The following is a 17,998-nucleotide window of genomic DNA, read 5'->3' on the forward strand; positions in this document are numbered from 1 at the left end:
TTCATGCCTTGTTCTTTATCTTTCTCTGCTTTCTCTTTCATGGGGTTCTGTTGGGTGGGTCTCAGCTGTTGCCCTTGGTAGGCAGGCTGGCATCAGACATGTTGTACTAAACCCCTGCTATTCTCAAGCTGGCCATTAATTAAGTTGTCAGAGCCTCCCCTTTAATTAGAGCATGTCAGACCCACACCAGAATCTCCCCTCAGGAGAACAGATAATTTCTTGGCAGCATTAAAATGAAAAGACACAGGATATCCCATTGCCTTGCCCATCTTATGGTATCTAGGGTAAAGCCTCAGTCTTGTTATGCTCATAACAGGATGGAACTGAGGCTCTCCAGGTGTTTGTGGCTCAGGACTGCATCCAGCTGGTCTGTGCAGGAAGCTTGTGAAGAGAGAGCGCTAGCCTGAGTGGGGAAACATGCATAATGGGCTGGGCCTGCAGCTGGAAGCAGATTGGCTCAACCCTTTCTCATTACCCATACAGCTCAGAAAGAAGTAATTGATTGCCAGTGTTGTTACTCTCTTTATCTCTCCTAAGCCCACCACTGATTCACTGTGGACCACAACTACCCCACAGGCCTGCTCATATGGCTGTAGCAAAAGTGCTTTCCTAGGTTACTCTGCATTTTTAGCTCTGTCACAGAGCAACCCATATCCTGCCCTAGTTCTTAGGTTTCCTGCCTGGAAAGTGGGCCATATTCCTTCCTCCCTCCCTCCCAGAGGTGCTACAATTCTTTCCACTGCAACCCTCTTGTTCCTGCAAGGTGTTAAGTTGGGATATGTCACAAGTATTAGATGGGCCACAAATCTCCTCTAGATACATTTTTAAAATGCATTTCCTGTCACTTTTCTGTTGTCAGTGATGTGCATAACTATCTGAAGCTACACTCAAATTGATGACATTGATGACATTTTGGTAGTAGGTCAGATTATTTGGGAAGCAGAAGGAAGGCTGTGTTTCCATAAAACATCAGGGCTCTAGACAAATAGGGATGTAAGGACTTCGTCTAATTTCTCTGATGACATCTCAGTCCCAGGGACTTCAGCAAGCTCTCAGACACTCAGACAGTCTGGAGGAAGACTGACCAGGTGGCCTCGCATGAGCACCAAGAGCTGGATTTGTCTTTTTTTTTGGATGGAAACATCTGTCTGGAGCTGCTGGAAGGTCACCAGTGCATTCCCATCATCCAGAAAGTGCCTAGGAGCCCACACCAGGAGCCATATTCTCTTTCCAGCTGGAGTGACTGTTTCTTCAAGCCCTCGTGCAACTCCTGTGCCTTGTGGCAGGCACAGCTTTGCCAAGGGGGAAGGAAATGAGGAGCATAATGGGAGAGACTCACTGCTGCCAGATGACTCCCTGGGCCACAAAGGGCCTTTTCACACTCACCTTGCCTATGGAAGTGAGGGCAAACCTTCAATTTCTGCTGCATATCTGACGATGAATACTTTGCAGTGATTACTAATAACCAGTGGAGCACTTCCCTGACATTGATATAGCAAGGGCTAATGTGGGAATATTGCCTTGTGGCTCAGAACTTCTATAGCTGGTGAAAACATCATGAAGCCCTGTGAGAAGTGGAAACAAGTAATGTAGTGAAAAGATCCTTGGGCACCTTGCAGTTGGGAACTGTCTTGTTATAGAGAGGAGTTGCTGTTGTTTATCAGAATGGTTAATGAGTTGTTAAGTACTGTATGTGAGCACAAAGGTATAAGAGGGGATCCTGTTCATAATAAAAAAACTTCTGACTCCTTGACTGAACCCTGGCCCCCTTGTGGTTACCCTGCCACAAGGTAATTAATTCATAGTTGCACTTTGAGGGAGTTTAGTGCTAACAGTTACTGTTTCTGTCAGGGACACCAGTGCTGAATTAAATAGGAGTCATTAAAAACGATGGCGCAATAAAGACTGTAGAAATACCCTCAAGGGTCACCACTGACATATGTGTTAACCCCCTTTGCTTTCTATTCAATAGAAGCAGACCAGGCTCCTCTCAGACATCATTTGTAGTAAGAAAACTTGCTGTAATGAAAAACAAACAAACGACACAAAAAACACAGAGGTTCGCAAGGAGGCCTGGTAAAAGCCTGGTGACCAAATCTGTCCTAACACCAAAACATCAAATGGCTGCAAGCTTTTTCAATTTGTGCCAGTCCTCATTTATTTGGATTGGCACTGTTGTTTCAAGATGATTCTGCCAAACCACGAAAATGTGGCCACCAGATCTCCCTTTGGTGGAAAAAGTATGACCTGACTGCCTGGTGGCTTTCCCTCAGAATTGCTGGCCAGGCAAGGAGCAGTACTTGCAGACTTCTTCTTCCACATCATCACACAGGACACACTGGGCACCTAAAGGTCTCCAGTGGCAAATATGCAGTTACATCTGGCTCTGTAATGGCTGCTAGCTAGAACAAGTCTTCCTGATGAAAAAGCTAACTTCTGGAGACATTTATTTATGCGAATAACCGAAGTAGTGCCGGTTGCTCTGAGTTTTTGTTCTTGCTAACTTGTTATCTTTGCTACCCCTTTCCTCTGCTCCATCTATTATGTGTGGGGTACCTGGACAGGTATCTCCATTGCTGCCATCATGGAGCAGGAATCTGACAAGGATGCAGAAAAGCTTATTCGTCTGTTATTAAATTGTCAGAAGAGTGCCTATGACATGATGGTGGTCCATATTTTGCAAATTAAGCTCTTTTCCTCATTCTAGGGGCAGAGGTCTGTATGGCCGAGTATCCATATAGATTGGATTTTCCACATCTTCAGTACTGCTGAGAAGTTTCAGTTTTAGCTGAAAAGGAGGGATTTAGCTTCCTGGCAGCTAGCAGACAGCTCAGGACCGTCTGCACAGCACTGGGAGGGATTCCTCCCTGAAGGGATTTATCCTTGCATGTTCCAGTTCTGGCTACTCAGCTCCACAGGGGGAATACTCTCTGCCATGCACTAGGAAATGATACTGAGAATATTTGTATGCTTATGGTCATCCACCAAATTTTTGACCCAAATTTGCTTTTAACATTTAAATTTCCCTTTATGATGAGAACCCAACCTCTTGAATAGCAATTGTTCCCAGTGGGTGACCTGAAGGGTAAAAACAGGCAGCAGCCAACCCTCTCAAAGCTGTGCCCAAACCACATCTTTTTAGCAATGCTACTATGCGATCTTTTTCCTGTGACTATTCCTCAGAAATCCTGCACAACAGCAGCAAGGCGTGGCACCCACTTAGCTGCACCTGAAAACATGGCATGGTGGCGGAGGGCCAGACTGTGAAGGAAATCCGTGCAACCAGAGGACACGCCTTCTGTTTGTAAATGAACACCACCCCGTCACGCTTGAATCTGGTGCGGTGGTTTATTCCCGAAGGTTGTTGCTATTACCCAGCATTAAGGAGCTGCACCTCCCGGAGGACGCTGCTCGGCGGACACCCCCCGGTACGCGGCTTCGGCGGCCGCCGAGCTCACCCGCAACCGCACCGCGCCCCGCACAAGTACACGCGGCAGGAGCGGGCGTCCGGGACGTGCCGGGCACCGCAGCGCGCTCCGGGAGCGGTCACGCTCCTGGGAGTTCGCAGCGCTCGCCCCAAACTTGCTGCCCAGAGGAGGCTGAGCTCCCCACCCCGAGCAGGGTCACGCAGCTCCGGCCCGCAGCCCCCTGCGGGATCCGGGAGACTCCGAAGGGACGTGGGCGGAGCAGGGTGCTGCAGCCGCGCGGGCTGAGCCGCATCGGGCGGGGTGAAGGCAGAGCAGCGGCAGCCGCGGGGGCTCACCCAAGAGCATGGCTCTTCCCCGCCGAACCCAGCGGAGGTTCTATTCGAGACGGCGGGGCTCCGGAGCAGGGCCGAACCGAGCCACCGCCCCCACTCCGCCCAGCGCGCTGGTCGCGCGGTGCTTCCGCAAAGCGGAGCCGAGCGGCCCGGCCGGGGGCGGCTCCCAGCGGGCGGGGCGAGGGCGGGAGCGCGGCGGCGCGGGGCTGTTCCCTCCGCAGCACAGCAGCCCGCCCCACGCTGCGCTCCCGCCGCACGGCGGGCAGGCGGCTGGCGGCGGTCGCTGCGGTTCGGGGCCGCGCCCCAGATGACATCGGTGTCGGAGCGGGCTCAGGTGAGCGCCCGCGCGGGGTGCGTTTGGCCGTGAAGAGCGGCGGTTGAGGCGGGGTGGGGCAGGGCAGTGCCGATCCGCCTCGCCGGGCCGCAGAAAAGCGACTGCGGCTCTCCCCGCCCGGCCTCCCTTTCTCTGCGCGCTGGGAGCGGCGAGCAGCGCTTCTCGCTTCTGTTTCTGGGCGCGGGGCCGGGCCTAGAAGTGGAGTACACTGGGGCGTGGGGATGCAGCAGCCCGGCCGTGCGGCGGGACCAAGCCCAGCCCCGGGATCCGCCAGCCCCGCAGCCCGCCCTGTGTGCTGCTTGCGGTAACTGCGTTTAACCGCGGGACTGTGATTTCAGGGAGACGATTTACGTTAGAAGGAGAACGTACAGAGAGCCAGTAACAACTTGGACTGGGTCCTCGCGTATTTCTGTGGTTATTTTTGGAGTATCATCAAATGGCAGGAGGTGGGCTCTAGAGGTATCCTCGAGATCAGCGTTTTCTCCACAGACTGGTTACCCAGGAGATTGTATTAGGGCTACACAGGTCCCTTCTTTGTCAGTGCTTTCCATATCAAACACTCTTTCCACTGCTCCTTCTGCGGTGGTTGTGTTCCACTCCGCGCCCAGCTATGCGTTGCGGTGGTGACCCTTCTGCAGACAAACAATGGTCGGGGTACGTGTGGTTGAGCATTTGCAGCGCTGCAGGAGCAGACAGTGGAAGGGATCTGTTATTGGACTGCAGGCAGTGTGAGGCGACTCCTGATGAGCCCTCTCTTTGCTGACATGCCCTGAGAGGTGTGGCTTTCTCAGCGCACCTAGAGGCCAGCCTGCTTCTGTTCTTCTCACGTTGGGCTTGTCTGAAAGGGGCTCTTGCATTCAAACAACTGGAGATGTGGGAAGCATGTTGTGACCAAGATCTGCCTCTCAAGGATGTTTTGGCTGCTGTGGCTGTGCTCTCTGGGGATCTGCACTCATGGCCTTCAGCAGCATGCCTGCCCGTGGAGTTTGGAGCTTAGGGAAGGCTGAGTTTGAGCAATGATCATGACAAGAAGGCAATTAAAGAGTAATTGTGTTTTTTGGCTTCTGGTTTGGCAGCATCGAGCCTTTCTGCAGACTTCCCTAGGTGCCCAGAGCCCTGCTGTCAGCGGGGGCCCCAGGCTGGTAGGGTATGTTCTGCAAGCTGTACCAGACCCTGATTATTGTACCACATGGAAGGACTAGAGTTATCCTCTTTTCCCAACTTATCCCTTGTGTGAAGACAATCCCCATATGGATTGTCAAATAATCAGTATGTACGTGTACCCAGGGGATGTGAGCTGCTGTCTCTGCTTGCAGCTACCACTGGGAGCAGCAAGCATCTCCTCACAACTATTGTGCCTTTTTTATTGTTTTAACAACAACTTCTGATGGTAGTTGAGCCATTAAAGCAGATACTGGTGCATGTAACAGAGCCCTGGTTGTGACAACAGCCTCATGAGGGGCCCAGGTGTGATAGACAGCCAGGAGGGGGTCTGGGTTAGCTGAAGAAGGCTGTGGTATTGCTGCAATGTGGAATGGAGAAAATTTTCAGAATCAGTTTCCCTCCCCAAGGCAGCTGATTTCTCTTTTCAGCTTTGACTTTGCCTGGAATGAGGTGGTCACCTTGATTTACACAGTAACCTTTCTGCTTCCAGCAATCCTGTAAATGACAGAAGTATCTGCTCCTTGCTCCTAGCTCTGCAGGATAGTCATACATAAGTAGAGGAAGTTTTCACAGATGGACAGGCCAATTGGGTTTCTGGCCAATTTTGTCCCTGAAAAAAAATAATAAAATACTTACCACAGATAATCATGATTTCTAAATGATGGAAGACCCAGAGAATGGTCTGTTGGTTAAAGTGCAGGAGGTGGGCTTGGCTGTGTTCAGAATTGCTCTGGGTTTCATGTATGTTCTCATAGGCTTTGCATGAGTGTCCCTCTCCTTATTTTTGTTCAGCTAGGAAATGATATTACCTCACTACTTTGGGCACAGTGATATGCTGCCTGAGCAACAGCTGGGATATTGATGGTGAAAGTGTTTGTGAGGAGATAGCCCATATTCAACCCTAGGCTTGGTGGCAGATCAGTGTGGGCATTTGAAAGGCCTCTGTGTTTAGCTGTATTGTAGACTTCCGTGTGGTGCTTGTCACTTGGAGATCTGAACCTATTCTGAAGCTCTGTTTTGAGAGTATATGTGAAAAAAAAAAAAAACCAAAAAAAAGCACTGGAGATTCCCAAGCCTGGTGGTTAGGAGCTCCTGCATGGAAGGATTTGTGCAGTTACAGACACGTGACTTCCATACAGCATGTAAAATGTGCTTGCACTGGGGCTGTGACAGTGATGGCTGTGTGGCTTATTGTTCTCATTAGAGAAATCAGATGGCACTGAGTCAGCAGGTTTGGATTTGTCACAGCTTTGCTGATTGTGCTGGAAGACCCATGGGGTTTGGCAGTGTGGGGTGAAGGGGCTGGCCTGTACTTGCAGCCATGCTAGAGTTCGAACCTGGATTCAGGCCTGCTGCTGCCTTGTGCTCTCTGTTGGTTGTGGATAAAGCGGTGGCATTGGTGGCGACTGACAGGCTCTCTGCCTTGGGACCTGTAGGGGTTGTAAAGGCAAAAAGACCAGTGCAAACAAGGAGGTGTTAGAAAAAGAAGAAAAAAATGAATGCTCACCAATCTCTGAAGATGTAGGCTCTCAGAAAGGAACTCCAAAAAGGAGGGATCCTTCCTCAGTGGCAGTCAGCCCTTAAATAAGATCTAAAAGAGGTGCAGCCTGGCTCCACTCCTAGTCACAGGAGTGAATCACCTTCACCTGTGCTCCCAGGGCTGACTGGGTCTTTCCTTCAGGCGCTTATTCAGTGATTCAGGTTGAGACTCAGTTCTCATACAGGACCCCTTTCTTGTATTGTGGGTTCACCTGCTTTGTGCCATTTGGCTCTGTTGAGTGCCAGTAACTCACAGTGACATAGCCTGCCAAACGAACAGTCTTTCTCGTGCATGTCATTTTGTCTAGATTACAGGAGATGGGAACAAATGTTGGGAAGAGGTTGTCTTTTGGTGAGTATGTATTGCAGTATTTTCTTGTGTCTCCAGATCCATCTTTCTTCTTAGCCCTTCACAGCCCTTAGCCTGTGGTTTGTCAAAGACCTCAGTGAGCATGAATTCATAGAATCCCAGCATGCCTGGGTTGGAAGGGCCCCCCACCCCTGCCATGTGCTGGCTGCTCCCCAGCTCAGGCTGCCCAGGGCCCAGCCATGATTTCACGCACCTGGAGGGATGGGGCACGCACAGCTCTGGGCTGCACTGCCTCTGGCAGGCTGACCTAAATCTGCCCTCTTTCTGTTTAAAGCCATTCCCCCTTGTTCTGTCATCAACTGCCTGTGTAAAAAGTCACTCTCCCTCCTGTTTAGAAGCATCCTTTAAATACTGAAGACTGCTATAAGGTTTCTCCATGGCCTTCTCTTCTCAGGACTGAAGAAGGCCAGCTCCTTCAGCCTGTATTTGTAGGAGAGGTTCTCCTGAGGACCTCTGAGCATCAAAGTAATAGAAGATTTGGGCAATTTTATCTGCAGCAGATTTCCTGTTCAGGACCTGTGGGTGTCTCCCATGCCAATTGCTCCACCCTCCCCTTCACCCTCCAAGGAGGTGAATGGATATGCCAAGAGCTGTTGGGCTGAGCTGTTATACAACTGGGGCAGAAGCCAAGGTTTGCTCTCCTTGTGCCAAATGGGGACATGGGACTGTATGAAAACTCTGGTGAGTTTGTCCCAGTACACAGCAGAAGGTGCTTTGAATTGAAACTGATAAGTAGTTAGTGCCTTGCATAGTGTACAGCTACATACATTGCACACCTCCCAGATTTGCTATCTGAGTGGGTGGGGGTAACAGGCAAAGCCTTAAAACTCTGAATATGATGCTCTGGAAGAGCAATTCCTTTCCATCTTTTGCTGATGGTATATGTTTTGTACTCCAAAGGGCACTATGTTGTTGTGTGGGCTCAGCAGTGTCTCAGGCTTGTTCTGCCCCATGCAGGAGCCACTGGGTCTGGTGTGATCACAGAGGAGAAGAGTCCAGGCTGACTCTATTGTGCTCAAACCACGAGGCAAATGAGGCTGAAGCTGCATATCTGCAGTTTCCAGTAGGTCAGCTATTTCATTTGGGCACTTGGCCTCTTTGTGGAGGTGAAATGTGGTACCACTTTAGTGTTTGATCCATTCCCATTTCAGAAGCCAGACCTCTGCCCACCAACTGTAATTGAACCCAATGGTAATCATGTTGAGCTTTGTCTTGCTTGTTTCCCAGCCTGGTCGAAAAGGTTTAACACTCCTTTCCATCCAGGCTGTCAGAGACATAATCAAATCTGACACCAGATTCTTTGAGAGTGTAAAATGCATCCCATGTGTGAGCAGATAGTGAATGGGGTCTTACAGTATGGTAATTCTGGTATGTTCCACCCACCTGATTCCTTCCTCTCCTGTTCCAGCTCTCTCACTGCCTGTGCCCTATTTACTAGTCAGCATTGGTGACAGAGCAGAAGTGTGCTGGTATCCTTTGCTGTGTATCAGATGGAGAGGAAAACACAGGGTGGAGTCTTCTTTTGCACAAAGGAAGAAGTATGGTTTCTGCCTTCAGTGGATTTTTAGGTGGCTGGAGGAAATTAAACAGAATTTTACCACATTCATAGCCATCTTACTACCTCATTTTCCTGTGAATCTGTTGCTGTCTTGGTATCCTTCAGAAGATATTTTTAGCTTAGCTTTTTTTTTTTTTGGTTTTTTTTTTTTCTGCTCGTACAGGCTTCTGAAGGGAAACACGCTTTTATGGCGGAACAAGACAAGCCGTTTCGTGAGACATCCTGTTATGGGCAGAAGATACTGGAATCTGTGTTTTTTAAGTGACATTGTCACTTTGTAATTATCTCATTGTGCTTGCTCTGGTGAGTGCAGAGGCAGCTAGGTGCATGTCCTGGCAGGCTTCTGCTGGGGAGGCTGGCCCTGCTCACCCTTCCCTTGCTCAGCCATCTGGCTTCAGGACTATCGTCCGTGTGGGCAAACGTGAAGGGCTGCAGCACTGGGAGAAGTCCTGCAAGTGTTTCTCCCTAGCAGTCCTGGTAGGGAAGCAGTACCTCTGTGTATCAGAAAAGCAATTTAATCTTCTTATTAGATGCACTATTGATTTGGCTATGTCTCTGCTGGCAGGAGCTCCTGCTGAGCTTTAGATGGCTTGGTACCTGATGAAGTATTGGGTCTCTTCTTTGCCAGGGACCAGAGAGAAATGGCAAGATCTCAAAGTGGGTTAGTGAAGCTGTGTGGAGTCTTGATGGGTTGTCAGAAAGCAAGGTCTGTTGCTTGCTATGGAGCTGTGGAATTTTTTTTTTAATCAGGAATACAAACCCAACATCAATGCTCAGCTTTGGGGTAGAAAGCTTCTAACCTCATTTCCCAGTAGTGCTACTTTTTAGGAGAGATTTATTGCAAATCCTCATATGTGATGTTCCTGCAGAGTAATGGTGGAAAAACAACAACACCCTTTGATGTCTAATCTGTCTCTGGGTATATGCATGCCTATGTGAATCAGGGGCCATTACCTCTGCAAATTCACTGGGATTTCTCTTCAGGGGACTGGTGAAGCTCAGTCTCATGGTGCTGCGTGGCTGAAGCCTAGTGTTCACAGGCAGGACAACATGCAAGGCCAGAGATGGCCATGGTGCTGAGGTCCACAGTCACCTGCTGAGCACTGGCTGGGCTGTTCCCTCGGCTCATCACAGCTGATGTTACCCCAAGTGTGGGGTGCAGCTGTGTGCTGCCCTAGGGCTGCTGTGCTGCTCTGCCTTATTTGTGTTCCTGGACAAGCAAAAGGAATGGCATGAATCCTTGTCCCCTTTCTTGACCTTTGTTGTGCTGATTGGAGTTCCTTGCAATGCACTGGCCTAGATTCGAACAAGCTGGGTTTGACATACAGCTTCCTCCTAACCCCCGTGAGTAGGTGCATCTGCCAGCATTGCTGGCTCAGTTCTGACCCTTGCAAGGGCTGTAGTGTTTGACTGACTGGTCCATCCTCCTGCCTGTAGTTAATGTCCCAGTGCCTGCTTTGACAGCCAGTGCTTGTAGTGTCAAAGTCAGACTGGATAATTACTAGGGGTTTGTGATGATGTGGGTCGTTGTGGAATGTTTTCAGCCTGAAGCACTTGTCTGTGGCTGAGCTGGTGTAAACAGCAGCCTTGTGCTGAGGAGGAGAGCTGCCTGGCAGGAGCTTGCAGTGCAATCTAGCATGCGTTTTTGCTAGCAGGAGTTAACGCTTCTGAGAAGCTGGAAGCTATCAGGGGTGGGGGAGGGTCTTGCTCCCAGATGCCTGTGTTCTCAGGCACATCATTAATATGATGTTAATTGATGCAGTAACTCCAATTCTGAAGTGTCTCCCTGCTGAAATGCACCCAGCCTTGGTGAAAGCTGCTTCATGCAGCAGCAGCAAACAGGAAGGTCTAGAGCAGCTTTGTTTGGTAGCGTGTACTGGTGCTGCAATACAGGCAGGTAGTGTGGGAGTGCTAAGTGTCACTGCCCTGTGCACAGCAACTGCCTCCTCCATCCACCCTTCTGTAGGGACGTGATGCAGCTCTGGTGAGCCCTGCATCCCAAACTGCTGACAGATGCTCATTCCCCAGACTGGACAAAATCAGGCTGGTTCTGTGTGTTTGCCTGCCTGCCTCTGCTCTCGTCTCTTGAGCTGTGTTGGAGAAAGCCAAGTATGCAAGCTCGGGAGCAATGTGGGGGCCCCACGGAAATCTTCGGGCTCAGCAGGAGGAGGAGCAGGGCTGTGGGGACTTGTCCCTGTGAGGGGAGTGACTGGGAGGAAGCCCCACTGAAGTCCCACAGGAAGTCCCTGTGCATTTTTGTGGCCTTCTCTGGATGACAGGCTGCTGGCGTAGAGCAGGGCAGCACTGCTGCACAGCTCCTCTACCTGGCCTGCTGTTCTGGGCAGCATCTGCCTGGGTGTAGAAGTCTGGCGTGGGATTGAGGTGTGTGTATGTAACGACACTCGTAACAGTAGCCTTGGTGCCCCAGTGGCATCCCCCGGCCTATGGATATGGGAGTGAGGAGTGTGGGGCCTGTTGTCAGGGTGGTACTGCCCTGGGGAACAGTGAACAGTGTGCCTGGCATTGATGTGGGGGCATAGCCAGCATGCGCTGGGGTTATGACCTTATGGTGAGCCTGTGTACAATGCAGTATGTGGCCAGACTATGACTGACATGCAGTTATGGTGGGTGTGAAGGGCAGAGCTGGTAGCTGAAACAGCCACAGACTCTGCCCTGCATCCCAGCTCTGCTCCCAGTGCAGACAGACACTCTTGTGAGAAAACCAGGCCTTGCTGGGGCTGCAGCAGCACTGTCCCAGTGGGCAGAGGTCTATGGCGTGCGGCCAGTGTGAGCCCTCAACTACAGGAGCCTTTGCTTTCCCTTGTAAGATGGTGGCAGATAGCTGGGGAAGGGACACAGCATTATAGGGGTGGGCTGAAACTCCCTCTTTTCTATTCCCTGTTGCTTTTGTGCAAATCATCTTGGGGCATTATTTTTTTCCCCACCATGAAGGCATTGTTGTTTTCATGGAGGTGCTGATGCTCCTGGCTTATGGTGTCAGATTTGATGGGTGGCAGAAGATCCTGTCCTTGTTAGTGAGAGCATGGACCTGAGCCAGCTGCAGTTTCTGGCCTAGCTGCTGCAGATTGACAGTGTGAAAAGAGATGCTGTCGTTGCTGCATGTCACCTAATGTTGCTGTGCTGCTTGGGGACTCCATACAAATGGAAGCAGAACAGCTTCTGTGTCCTGAGCAAGCTTTTGAGAAAATTCCTGTGGATCTGTGTCACTCCTGTGGAGCCGAAGTCTGTTTTTGGCATCTCTGTGTAGGACAAGCTGTGTAGGGCTATGTGCAGCTGATGTTTGCTTGTGGAAAATGAAAGGGTTTCACTGCATACATGTGAAATGTGAAGTAAGTGAGCTGTGAGTCCTTGATACTGAATACTCAGGAGATTTCTGGTTTGGATTATTTTTGTCTATGATGTTTATGGAGTGGTTGAGTTTTGCATAGGCAGGTTATCTTGCCTGCTTTGCATTTGTGCTTGTGAGAGGATTGCTTGTGAGTGTTGAATGTATATGTATAAGTTCACCCTTGTGAAAAAGCCTTGTTGGGCTATAGGACTTTGCTTCTTCATTCATGTAACTCTTGTACCCATTGGACTGCAGCTCTTCTCTGGGCACATGAAGGTTGTCTTCATTTATTTATTTATTTATTTCCTCCTTTGTTATATGTAGTTGGCATCTAAAAAGTGGCTCAGAATTGCAGAATCACAGAATTGTAGGGATTGGAATGAACCTCTAGAGATCATTGAGTCCAGCCCCTCTGCCAGAGCAGCTCCCAGCCCAGGTTGCACAGTTAGGTGTCCAGGTGGGTCTTGAACGTCTCCAGAGAAGGAGATCCACCAGCTCTCTGTGCAGCCTGTGCCAGTGCTCCGTCACTGCACTATGAAGAAGTTTCCACATGTATGTGTGCAGAACTTCCAGTACTTCAATTTGTGGCCATTTCCCCTCGTCCTGTCACCACACACTGTTGAGAAGAGTCTCATCCCTTTGCTTCCCACACTGTAGATATTTGTTGACATTGATCAGATCCTCTCTAAGTCTTTTCTGAAGGCTGAACAGACCCAGGCTGCTCAGCCTTTCCTCCTAAGAGAGGTGCTTCAAGACCATTACCATGTTTGTATCCCTCTGCTGAACTCTTTCCAGGAGATCCCTGTCTTTTTTTTTTTTTTTTTTTTTTTTGCTGTTGGAGGATTCAGTTCAGAAATCATTTCCTTTTAAAACTGTTTATTTTACTACTTGTGTGCCAAACCTGCTCTCTCTCTGTGAATAAGTGAGCCAGGCTGGTTCCTCATGTCATGTGTGTCACTGTCTGGGATAAAGGTCCTGCAGACCAGATGTTGCCCTTGCTGCCACCAGCCAGGGCTGTCATTATCAGAGAGGCCATGAAGGTGACATGGAGAGACAGAAGACAGTAACATGGCACAGATGGCCCTGAAATGAGAACTTGGGTGGCAATTGGCCATGCAAGCCAAGAGCCTGTCTGTTTCACTTCTCAGAGGTTCTGCAGTACTGCCTCTAGTAAATATTTGCTTTTATCGTTCAAAATTGGCAGAGCTGGCTCTGAACACGTGTAGAGAGCAAACCCGCTGCTTTTGGAAGTACTGTTTTCCCATCAGTCTCTTTGAGAGTAAAGCTTTATATAAAGTAATCTGTAGCAGAAAATCTCCAGCAAGTAGATTTGTATGGAGTCTAAATGCAGTGCTTAAGCAGTCTGGGCAGCATCTTGTGATGAAACACCTAGCTGCTTGTCATCATTCCTGGGAAGGTTATTTTCTTAATTCTTTTTAACCAAATCCTATTTCTTCTTTGCAGATTCTGAATTGTGCCTGAACAGAGTGCTGAGATCAGCCCCTGGAAACAGCGTGAGTTTATCCTGGAAGCCTTTATTCTCCTTTCTAGTTCCCATGTAAGGCTGAGTAGAAGAACAGGATTTCTGTGTGCTGAAGTGCCATTTGGTTGCTGGAATACTGCTTATGGAACTAGAGGGGTAGAAGTGCAGCGAGAAAGGACCATGGAGTCTGTGTACCTCCCTGGCATTTCTTGTGGACACTGAAAGCAGAGGGTGCTGTGCAGAGCAGACGTGAACTGCTCAGTATGGGAAAGGAATACTTTTCTTCTGAGGAAGAGAGGAAAAAAATTATCATAGCAAGGATGGAATGGCTCTGCAGGAGAGCCCCCCCCCCCAGCACTTATATCATACAGGCAGGGACTCATCTCTGCAGTGCAGGAGCAAAGCTTCCTGACAGGTATCGTGCAGCAGCCAAGTGCTCCCATGTCAGCATTGGCCCTGAGCCTGGCACCCATCCCATTCCTGAAGGAAACTGAGGCACGTTGTGATGCAGAGTCACGTGCAAACAAGCACTCAAGTTGAGACTGCACTTCTACCCCTCTCATTACAGAACTGATATTCCAACATCCAGACAGTCTCATAGCTCTACTGGGAGGAGCTACTCGTAAAAACTAATAAGCTGTTCCAAACCTGGGAATGCCAGGTAAGGTGGACTGGGTAGGATGCTGGGGATGGGAAGCAGGAGAAGAGACACCTCTGCTGCTTCTCTGTACTGGGTGCTACATCAGGAGCTGCAAGAGAGCCCTTTGGTGACTCGTGGCACCCAGCAATGCCTTTACTAGTAATCTTGGTGTCTCAGGTACAGCAGGAGATTGATGGCCCATGTCTGTGTTTCTTATTTCCCTTTATCACTTGTGCTTTGTTAACAGATGTCCCAGTTAGCCGTTCAAGGCATAGGTGCACAAACAGCTTAGAGAAAATGCACATTAAAGCAGAACTTATCTACTGCTCTACTCTTGTACCAGCTCTGGGGAGACTTGCTGAGCCATGCACTGGGGGGAAGTAGTATGAAGCCCTCAGGTCCTATCTTCCTGACAGGTCTGGGCAAGTAGAGGCATGTTGGGGCAGGTGTAGCCCAACTTGCTTTTACTCTGTGTTGGGGAAGGCATCTCTGCACTTCTCAGAGGGTTGGTGATACTCCTGACTTAGCATGATTATCATCCTAGGATAGTAAGCCTCTAATTTATCCATGTTTCTGCAGCTCCTTTGCAGCTGATCCTAGCTCTTGAGTATCACAAAGGGCTTACTGATGGATTTTGTCAGGCAGAGGTGAAGAGGAAAAGCTTTACTCCTGGGAGCTTGCTGTAAGGGAATGGCTTTCCTTCTAGGAAGTGATGCACAAGATCTGGGTGGAGGAAATGGCACTTTGGTCCAGGTCTGAAGCAGTGGATACAAGGCACTTGGAGATGCAGATCTCAGTCACAGTATGGTTATGGTTGGAAAGGACTTCTGGGTCTGTGTAGTCCCACTCTGCTCCAGCAGCACCACCCAGAGCAGGATGCTCAGCACTGTGTGCAGGTAGCTTTTGAAGATATCCAAAGAAGAGACTCTACAACCTCTCCAGACAACCTGTGTCAGTGCTCTGTCACTCACATGGTGTAGAAGTGTTTCCAGACCATCAGACAGAAGATCAGAGGACTAAGACAGTATCCCCAAAGCAGAACCCCCTACAGTGTCAGGATGTACATGGGGATGATTTAGCCCTGTAATTCCGATTGCAGGCAGTTTCTAGTAGCAGCCAGTCACAGGTGAGCATAGAGCAGCTGCTGAGGTCCCTTCTCAGTGCCCCAGGCAAGATTAGCTCCTTAGTGCAAGAACTGGCTCTGGATGTTGCACTTAACCACCTTTTGCCTGTGATTTACTCTTGGTCTGCTTTCCAGTGTAGACAGGAAGATGAAGCTGTTCTTTTTTCCCCAGTCTTTACCTCATATAGTGATGGGATGCTGGCCGGGGCTGTTCCCACCATGTCCCCTGGGGTGGGCTGGGGAACAGAGTGCAGGAGCCTTCACTGCTGGGCAGTGGTGCTGGGACAGTACTGTGCCTGCTCCACCATCCTGACTCAGGGCTGCTGGTGTACTTTTCTCTTGATTTGGGGCCCATCCTCCTGGGATATGTGCCTTGGTCATTGAAGATTAGTCTGTACCATTCCAACTGCTTTGGAGTTGTCTGAGCAAATTGTTTTGTGGTATGTGGCAGTGTGTGCCCTGAAGGCTGGTAAGAATGCTGCCAGTGTTCTCATCTTGGGAAATGATGGCTGCTGGCTGAGCACTCTGCTTGCTTTGACTGATGCTTCTAATCTCTTCTGGATCATTTCAGTTAGGAGCCCAGCTTCCCCCTGTTGTCTTATATCTGCGGTGCATGCCCACTGCTGATCCCCTCTCTCTCTGCTCAGCTGTTGAAGGCTTCTCTAAGATCTGAGCTGAGGCTGTAATCTCTCCCTACCTTTGGGTATACATTCAGTGAGGCCTGCTTGAGTGTCAGGATGTGTGACTTTCCTTTGAAGATGCAGCTTTACTGCTCTGATGGTCTTGTCCTTTCTTCTGGAGTCCTGGTAGGTCTTGGAGTGACTGTCTGAGAGCACTTCACTCCTGAGCTATGTAGTACCCTCATTGCTGCCTTTGGCCAAGAGAATGAAGGGCTAGGCTGGGCTTCTGCCCTATTGAACTGGTGATCTCACTAGCACTAGGTTGAAGGGAAGAGCTGTCCATTCCTAAATTCCTCCAGGAGGAGGACTTTTCACCTGTGGCTGGAGTTTCAGCAGCATATTTAGCTCAGCAGGACTTGAGGGATAAAACACTGTAGGCAGTATCCCAGCAGATGTAGCGTGATGTTTGGATCTGCAGGACTTGCTCGCAGGAGTGGATGCTACTAGAAAAACAGATTGCTGAAGCTGCTTGAAGTGAGGCCAGTGGGATCTGAAGGAGGTGCTTGGGGCTGCTGGGCTTAGCTGCATCCTGGCTGCAGGCTGGGGATGCTGGGGCTCACCTCTTTTCCATTGCCTTCCTGCTGCCAGCTTGGGAGATGCTCCTTTTGAAATAGCTGGGAGCTTTTGGGGCTTTTCTCAGCCTGTCAGGATTGTCCTTGGTGTGCCTGGAAAAGGCCAGGCATCCACTGAGCCATATGTCACCCTGATGCTTGGTTCTTGGTTTGTGTCCTTCGCCACCTAAAGTAATGGCAGGATGCATGGTATGGTGGGGAGGAAGCTGACAGTGTGCTGGGGGGAGGTTGTGCTGTGGTGAGAAGCTTTTAGAACCAGAGAGGTGGCTGAGCATGTGGTTTAGGAAGAAACATCGTCTTCTCCTGAGCTGTGTCACACAAGGGCACGTGTCCTGCTCCCGTGTGCACATGGTGGCCCGAGGGCTGTTCAGTAGAGCTGGTGTTGTTCTTCTGGCCACATACACAACATCTATCAAGCAGCTGCTGTGCAGGCCCTGCTTCTTCCAGCTGGATGCCCTGGAAATGCAGCAGGCCATGTGAGGAAATGGTGGGACAGTGCTTGTTCCTCATGACAAGGTCATGATTAAACACTGCTTTTGGGATGAAGAGGGTGTAGAAGAGGAGAGGAGAGGGCTGCTGGCTTCCTGTTACAGGTCCATATTGCCACCTCCAGCACAGGGTGGCTCAGCTGTGAGTGCCAGGGTGCTTTGTCTTGAGTTGCCATGGAAACAGATAGCTCAGCGTTTGGGAGAAGGAGATGGCTCCAGCACTGCAGCCCTGTGTGTGAATGTTGAGCAGGGGTTGTCGTGGTCCCCTGTGACTGCCTGGGGGCTGCTCCTAGAGCTGTCAAAGAGGACCCCTTGGGTGCCATGTGTGCCCACATCTTCCCACAGAGAGTCCTGCGGTGCTGGTGACAGAGGCCCCTGGAGGGTGACTCCCCAGCAGACCAGGTCTGCTCTGCCAAGGGTTGATGGCTGCCTGCGGGCCACAGGGATCTCCTGCTGGCTGGACTGGGCCAGGCTGAGGCTGCTTGTCTGCAGCTTGGGGCAGTACAGGTCCCCGGGGAAGCTGTTGTTGCCTTTGCTCCCCTTGCCTATGCTGCAGTGGTGACCATTGGAGCTGAAGGACGAGAGCCACACCAGCCTGTGTCTGTTCTGTTCAGCATAAAGCACCCAGAGAGCGCCTACTGTGATGCCAGTGCTGCCGTTCCTGTCAGGAGGTTGTTCCTGGACTGCAAAAAGTGGTTGAGCTGTCCTGGGTGCAGGCAAGAGCTTGCCTTAGTTTTGCACAGCTTGTACCTGCACCCTACAAGTATAGGATAAGCCATTGGAAGCTGAGGGCTGATTTACTCCTTTGCAAGCTTTCCCTCTGCAACTCCTCTGCAGTGGGGGAGCATTTGCTGTAACCTCACTTAGTGATGTCAACGCTTCTTAGGAAGAGTTGGCATCTGATTGTGCGTAGAAGGTAGAAAAGATGTGCTGTGAAT

The 17,998-nt window shown here is 50.2% G+C and overlaps 1 protein-coding gene across 8 annotated transcripts in view; it reads left to right on the forward strand.

Annotated features, from left to right (window-relative positions):
• Window positions 1-3,952: 3,952 nt before the first annotated feature.
• The window catches only part of EPB41L1 (erythrocyte membrane protein band 4.1 like 1), a 72,961-nt gene continuing 58,915 nt past the window's right edge, over window positions 3,953-17,998 (forward strand). For 7 of the 8 annotated variants that reach the window (XM_065754193.1, XM_065754196.1, XM_065754198.1 and 4 more), the window contains exons 1-2: window positions 3,953-4,094; window positions 13,539-13,588. The gene's annotated coding sequence lies outside the window, so the exon portion shown is untranslated. The remainder of the gene's footprint in view (window positions 4,095-13,538; window positions 13,589-17,998) is intronic. The other variant, XM_065754194.1, reaches the window with a different exon arrangement.

The sequence above is a fragment of the Cyrtonyx montezumae genome, unplaced genomic scaffold, assembly GCF_038088225.1.
Source record: "Cyrtonyx montezumae isolate F1298 unplaced genomic scaffold, pur_monq_1.0 scaffold_9, whole genome shotgun sequence".
In the NCBI taxonomy this organism is placed as follows: domain Eukaryota; kingdom Metazoa; phylum Chordata; class Aves; order Galliformes; family Odontophoridae; genus Cyrtonyx; species Cyrtonyx montezumae.